This window comes from Urocitellus parryii, unplaced genomic scaffold (genome assembly GCF_045843805.1).
Source record: "Urocitellus parryii isolate mUroPar1 unplaced genomic scaffold, mUroPar1.hap1 Scaffold_146, whole genome shotgun sequence".
Classification (NCBI taxonomy): Eukaryota; Metazoa; Chordata; class Mammalia; order Rodentia; family Sciuridae; genus Urocitellus; species Urocitellus parryii.
In genome coordinates, this window is record NW_027552040.1 from 169,213 (window position 1) to 177,067 (window position 7,855).

Consider the following 7,855-nt stretch of genomic DNA (forward strand, 5'->3'; position numbering starts at 1 on the left):
CAATACCTTTATTCTTTTATTTATTTGTTTTCATGTGGTGCTGAGGATTGAATCCAGGGCCTCGCACGTGCTAGGGAAGCGCTCTACTTCTGAGCCCCAGCCCCAGCCCCTGAACTTGTATTTTTAAAATCTCATTAATTTGCTTGATTTTTCTCCTTGATACAAAGTGACTTTTAGCTTTTAATTCACTAAAAAAAATGGCACAGACATTAATGTGAGAAAATAATTGTTTTTCTAAAAACATATAGTGGAGCAACTCATTAGAAATGCTTGGGACAAGAATTGTTTCGTATTTCAGAATTTTTGATTGTGGAATATTTCCTCAGATTTTACCCGTTGAACATGCCTAGTTCAAAAATCCAAAAGTTAAAAAGTTCCAAAATCTAAAATGTTTTGAGCATTACTCTAATGTTCACAAAATATCAGATTTTGGATCATTTTCTGTTTGGATTTTCAGATTGGTAATGCTTAACCTGTATGTAAATTATGGCATATGAACACTTGATAAATTTTGTTTTAATTTTTGTGGATTTGAACTCCAAAGAGCTCCTGGCTCTGTTTCCTTCTCTAGTTTGTTTATAAAATATGAGAAATACCTACCAGAATGCAATATACAATATCATTAGCAAATCCCAAACTCCAAACATTGATCCTGGAGGAATACGTGCATAAAAACAGCAAGAGAAGGGAGGTCGCTGAGCTAACCTCTGGGGTATCTGCTCAAAGTGGTTTTAAAAGGCAGTAGGAGCAAACAGGAGGGTTGAGGTGACCCTTTGCACAGTCTGCAATCCTGCAACAGTAGCTCCTCAAGAAGGTGAGGCTCAGTGGTGGCAATTGGCAAAAAATACATTTGAGGGACATTTTCTCTGTACTCTACTGGGTTTTTGAATGGAGCCAGAGATTTCACCCTTATTTGTTTCTTTTTTCTTTCCAGGGAGGGACATTTCACACACACCCTTCTCCTCTGTAAAGCAGCAGCTTCTCCTTTGGGTCCCCTCTGTCTGTCATCAAATACATCAAGGATATCTGCAGAGTGCTGGCACCTCCCTGAGTGTGGATGACACTCAACATCTCTCAAAGGGCAGGGTGGAATCCTTGCACAGTTCTCATTGGCATGAGGGGCTTTTTGTATTAAGGTGAACAACAAGCTCATGAGAGTGCTCTGGGGTACCTGGATTCTAGAGACGGAGTCTGTTTCTCTTTGTTCTTATGTATGGTTCTCCTCCCTTAGCCGAGATTTTATTTCATTATTTTTTGGAGGAGCCAGATTTTATCTACTTATTTTTATTATAATTATTATCTCATAATAATTGTACACAGAAATCGAACTCACTGTGATATTTCCACACATGCATACATTGCCCTCATACTACCTCCCCCCCTCCCCCAGCACCTTTTCTGATCCCCAGCAATCTCTCTTCTACTTTCAAATCTCTCTTTTTTAAAATTTAACATTTGAGAAAAAACATGAAAGACTTGTCTTCTTGCTTTTCTGTGTCATTTTATTTAACACAATACAACCAGTTCTATATCCACTTTGAGGCAAATGACAGGACTTCATTCTTCTTTATGGTTAAACAATAGTCATATATATATATATGATCTATGCTATATAGGGCTGGAGTGGTGGCTCAGTAGTAGAGCATCTGCCTAGCATGTTCTTCAGCACCACACATAAATAAACAAAAATAAAGGTCCATTGAGAGCTAAAAAATATTATAAAAAAGAATTAAAAGAAGATGTGTATACATATAAAGAAAAAAATATATATATGTATATACATATATATATACTATAGAAAAGATAAAATATATATGTATATAAAATATACATACATATATATATATATACATACATACTACACATACACCTGTATGTGTGTGTGTATATATGTATACACACACACACATGTAACCATAGTTTCTTTCTCCATTACCATGCTGATGAATACTTAGGTTGATCCTTTATCTTAGCTATTGTGAACAATGCCACAATAATCAGAGGTTTGCAGCTATCTCTATATGCCAACTGAATTTCCTTCAGATAAATACTCAGGTGTGGGATAGTTGAGACATATGCAATTTCTATTTCCTTTTGAAAAGCTTCTAAACTATTTCCAATGTGGATATACTAAATTACATTCCCACACACAGTGTATAAGTATTCCTTTTTCTCCATATCTTAGATTAATTTTGTTATAATAGATAGCTATTCTAACCTGGATATAATAGAATCTTACAATTTTTATTTGTATTTTCCCGATGACTAGTGAGATTGAGCATTTTTTCATGTATTTATTGGACATTTGTATTTCTTCAAAGAAGTGCCTATTCTGATTAAACCATTTTATTGATATATTTTTTTTATTAAGTGGTTTTGAGTTTTTATATATTCTCAATATTAATCCTCTTTCAGATGTACAGCTGGCAAAGATTTTCTCCCTCCCTGATGGTTGTCTCTTCTCTTTGCTGATTGCTTTCTTTGCTGTGCAGAAGTATTTTAGTTTGATGTAATCCCATTTGTCTTTTTTTTTTTTTGCTTTTTTTGTCTATGATTTTGGGATCTCATCAGGAAATTACTGACTGTGCCAAAAATCTTAAAAAGTTCCCCAAACACATTCCCCTTGCAGTTTCAAGAGTTTTTAGGTCCTACATCAAGGTCTTCAATGCATTATGAGCTGATTTTTTTGGACAGGAGGAGAAATTGGAGTCAAACTTCAGTTTTCTGCATGTGATTATCCAGTTTTTCTAGTACCATTTGTTGAAGAGACTATCCTTTCTCCAGGTATGTGTTTGGCACCTTTGTTGAGAAGCAGTTGCTTATCGGTTTATTTCTGTTTTTTCTGTTCTGTTTCATGGGTCTGTGTGTCCATGTAAAGGTCAATACCATGCTCTTAGTCCCTATGGCTCTTTTAATATAACTTGGGTTATCTCCATCTTAGGGCAAGGTGCATTGTTCCTGATGGGAATATAAATCTGTATTTCAGACATCTTCTCAGCAATGTCTGATTCTTGTGGGTATGATTAGTTTGCCGTTGGTTTTACCAGTCAACTGGCAGATAAAGCACTGTTGAAGGAGCAAGACTGAGGGCACCACTACGTCCTCCTTGCTCCTGGCCCTGCATTGCAATACTAGCACCATAAGGCTGCAGATCCTTGATAAGTACCTTCTGGAGCCACGTGCCCACTCTTGAAAGTTACTTGGATTTAACTAGGCAATATCATTGACAAGTTCCCATAAAGGGCACCCATAATCAGATTCATCACCATAAGCTGAGAGGGGATGATTAACAGAAAGCCTACTCACAGCACCTCTGTATAGGAGACAACTCTTTCCTGGGAACCCTCCGGATCCACAGGGACCTGATCTTCCCACATCTATGAGGAGCACCAAGTTTACTCATCCTCTCAAACTCACTTGACTCATGTCCCAATAACCTGCTGACCAGCTCCTTCTCATGTTAACCAGTGGACATGCAGAAACTCTCTCTACCTCTCATCTTTTAGCAGCCTTTCCACTGCCTGAAGCACCCACCTGTAGTTACACAGCCAGCTAGGATGCAGCCCTTCCTTGCCCTCCCCTGGACACAGACTTGGACACTACACTGCCCTGTCTGCAGCCAGAATATTCTACAACTGAACCCTCACCCTACTCCAAGAGCCTATTAGTTGATTTTATTCAATCTTCATATCACTAATTTCTTAAACACAGAGGAAAAAAAGATTTGTCAGTAGTTTCCTGAGATGAAGGAAATCTTAAGGAAAAGATTAGTTAGGTTATGGAGCAATTACAGAGGCTATCAAGAAAAGGGAACAGATCCTGGAACAAGTTTCACATCCACAATGCTATATTGCAATTTCAACAATGTCCACTGGAACAAAGAGCCAAGTGTGTGTTTATTCTGAAACTTTGAGGAAGGAAAACAAATTGTTTACCTTGAATCTCCATTGGCTATAGATTAGCAGGTAGGATAATGCAAATCACAGAAAGCTTTGGGATAAGAGGACAAAGTAGAGGAAGAAGTGCTAACTGCTTCTGGACTGGCCAGTGTGAATAGTCCAAAGAGTTTTCACATAAAAGGGCATGCTATGCCTGCTGGTCAGCCATGGGATTTAAGTCAGTATTTCAACATATATGCAGGGATGTGCAAACTCAAAGCTGTATTAATAAACTTTCCTTAGCTCCCTATCCCAACAACCTACTGATTCTTGTGACTAAAGTTAAGACACTTTTTCTTATCAATATAATAATGGATAAAAACCTAAGCTAAGTTTTATTAGCTTCCTTTAGTGAAATATGCACAGATTCAAATTATTCAACAAGATTCAATGTTATTTCTTTTCTATCCAAATTGACTTATAAACCTAATACAATCTTGACCACAATCCCAGCAGGCTTTTTTTTTTTGGTAGAAATAAACAAACTGATTGTAGAAGGTATATGGGAATTCAAATGACCTAGAATAGCCAAATTATTTTTTGTAGAAGAACTAAGGATTTATATTACCTGATCTCAGAGATGAAAAAATAATTAAAGCTACAGTAATCAGAATAGTGGGGTATTAGCATGGAGGTTGGCATACAGACCAGTGGAACTGAGGAGAGAAGTCAGAAACAGATCCACACACAAATGGTCATCTGATTTTCCAAAAAGATTCTGAGATGATTTAATGGGGAATGAATGGCTTTTGAACAGAAAATAATAGAATAACTGACTATCTAAATATAAAAATAATGACCTACAAACTTTCTCTCCCATCATGTATGTAAGAGGTTGGATTATGATCCCCCAAGACAGACATCTAAGTCATGGGCTTCAGTACCTGCAAAAGAGACCTTGTGCTTAGATAAAGGATATTTGCGGAGATAATAAAATCAAGACTTTCCAATTAGATCGTCCTGGATTAGTTGGACAGCCTGTGTATCCAATGATACAAAATGAGGAGGAGACACAGACAAGAAAGGATAAACATGGAGAAAGCTATGGAAAGAAGTAAGGGAAGCCTTCAGCTACGCTGCAACAAGCCAGAGAACACCTGCAGCCCAGAGCAGGAAAAGGTTTGGAGGACTCTCCCTCAGAGCCCCTGAGTGAGCAGGGCCCTAGCAACACCTTGATTTAGGCTTTGGGCCTCTGGAACTAAAAGGGAGTAAGTGTCTGTTGTTAAGAGCCCTCTTGTTTGTCAGTCATCCCCAGAAAACTGTCAGAACACACAAAAATTAGTTCAAATGTATGATAAGTCTAAATTTAATCTAGGACTATAATCTAATCTAGAACTATGAAATTCACAAAATGAAACAGGAAAGTCCTCATTACCTTGGTTGAAGAAAGCAGTGATTTTATTTTTATGTAACAAACAAAAAAAATGTTAACCATTAGGGAGAAAAATAAATGAAAAAAAAATCTTTTAAAAAGACACTACTAGGGAGCTGATGAGGAGAAGTAGGAGGAAATAGTGGCTGGGGGAAGATGCTGCTCTTTGACTTAAATTGCAATCGATTAGGGATCATTTCTCAGACTCACTCTAGAAGTGAGAGTTTAAATAAGTGAGGCTGCCATTGCTACTTTGAACACCTCTAGGAGAGAATGGGGATTTATCAGAAGTGAAAAAGAAGAGCTTGCTAGGAGCCAAGGAAAATAAGAAAAAGTCCAGAGCTAGGGCTCCTCGTCCTACCAAATGCAGAAAGCTCTCAGATGAGAAGCCCAGGGATCACTCTAAAGACCTATGGACAACCCACTAAGGAGTCAAGCAAGAAGGACTATGGCAGAAATAAGCTCGAAGAGATGCAAGGCTTTCAGTGGAAGCAGTAGGTCCAGCTCCACTTTCAGCTCAGGATCCAGCGCCAACACAGGCTCAAGCAGGGGCTCCATGTCCTCTGCACGGGCCGCTGGGGAAGCTCCAGCACATCAGCTCCAGTCCAGCAGCTCCTCTGGATCTCCCAGCCATTCTTGGCGCAGACATGACAGCAGGCGGTGCTCCTGCTCCAAATCCAAAACACATAAAACCGATAAAAAGGAAAGAAAAGGCGGAGCCCTTCCCCTAAACCCACCAAAGGCTCATCAGGAATGTGACCAAGGATCACATCATGGAGGTATTTTCCACTTATGGAAAAAATTAAAATGATTGACATGCCTGTAGAAGGCTGCGTCCTCAGATGTAGCTGAAAAGGCACTGAAGCGCGTGGACTGAGGACAAATTGATGGCTAGGAAGGAGATCACTGCTACCGCTGTGTTGGCCTTCTGGCCTATGCCAACCCCCCACCCACTCTAGCTTTTCAGCCCTCCCAGGAGAAGGCGGCCGCCGCTGCCATGTCACTCCCATGGATGAGGAGGAGACCACACTCTCCAAAACGCAGGTCCCCCATGCGCAGGTGGTTCTGCTTTTCTTACCGCCACCACCACAGAAGCCGTTCCAGTTCCAATTCCTCCCAACACACAGAGCCTCTGAAGCTCATCTATACCTTGCCTTTCACCTGGCTCAGCTGTGTCACTTTTCTAGCCACAGGATTGTTGGCAGGGAAGGCCCCCTCACTGGGACAGGCTTCAAAGGCAGCAGTTGCGGCCTTTCCTCTACAGGCAGGCTCTGGCTGCAGAAGTGCTGATGGTTCAGAGCTGTGCCCATTGAGGGGCCCTGCAGTTTTCTGGCAATAAGCTCACCCATTCCCTTTCCAAAGTCTGTTCAGTGGCAGAGCCTGCGGGGGACCAGCAATCTTCCAGGTGGCAGTGGGGCCCAGTCTCTTCACAGATGACCTGAGCTAGTCTGGCAAATGTGTTGCTGTTGCTATGCTATGTCCACAGGAAAGGGGACAGAGCTATCATTCCTGTTAGGCCTGGCCTCCACTCACCCTGAATTCTCAGGATTGTGTTCCCCCACCACCTGTTACTGTAAATGGTTTTGTCTTTCTGAGCCCTCCCACACACTCCATGCCCCACATACCACTTACTCTTTGAAATTGATGAGCAAGTTGAGAGCCAGCTCTTCGAGGTCATTACAGAGCCCCCTGTTCTGACAGCCATTCAGGGTGGTTTTACAGGTACAGTGCTTTTTTTCCCTCTTATTGTACAGTCAGTATTAAAAAATTTGTTTTAAGTTTTGCAAATGTGTAGCATTTTAGATAAGGCTGGATTTGCACATTGTTGTATAGAGTGATGAAAATGTACTGAATAAACTTAGATTAGAATGAAAAAAAAAAGACTACTGGGAAAGTAAAAGCAAGCCGTACCTGGGAGAAACATTTCATAATATAGATATCTGAGAATGAACTCATATCTACATGTACAAAGCAAACTTAATATTTTGTAGTAACAAAAAATCTAATTAAAATTAGGTTAATGATTTAAATAAACATAAATTTGGTGGGGGGGGGCTGCATACCAGGGATTGAACTCAGGGGCACTCGATCACTGAACTGCATCCCCAGCCCTATTTTGTATTTTATTTAGAGACAGGGTCTCACTGAGTTGCTTAGTGCCTCACTTTTGCTGAGGCTTGGTTTGATCTCATGATCTTCCTACTTCAGCCTCACAAGCAGCTGGGATTACAGGCATACACCATTGCACCCAACTAAATAGACATACAAATTTTAAAACATAATATATGAATGGTTATTAAGCACATTAAAAACACTCTTAAGTCAATAAATAAATGAAAATTAATACCACAATAAGATATGTCTATGTATGGTACTTATTAAAATAGATCAAATCAAAAAGACTTGATAGTACCAACTCATGATAAGAATACAGAGGGACTAGAACTCCCATATTCTGCTGCTAGATTAAAATGGTACAACTACCCTGGAAAACAGTTTGGCAATTTCTCTAAAAATTTAAGCATGGAACTACTATATTATTCAC

The 7,855-nt window shown here is 39.7% G+C and overlaps 1 pseudogene; it reads left to right on the forward strand.

Moving 5' to 3' along the window:
• Positions 1–4,970: 4,970 nt before the first annotated feature.
• LOC144251690 (uncharacterized) lies at positions 4,971–6,649 on the forward strand (annotated as a pseudogene).
• Positions 6,650–7,855: the final 1,206 nt, after the last annotated feature.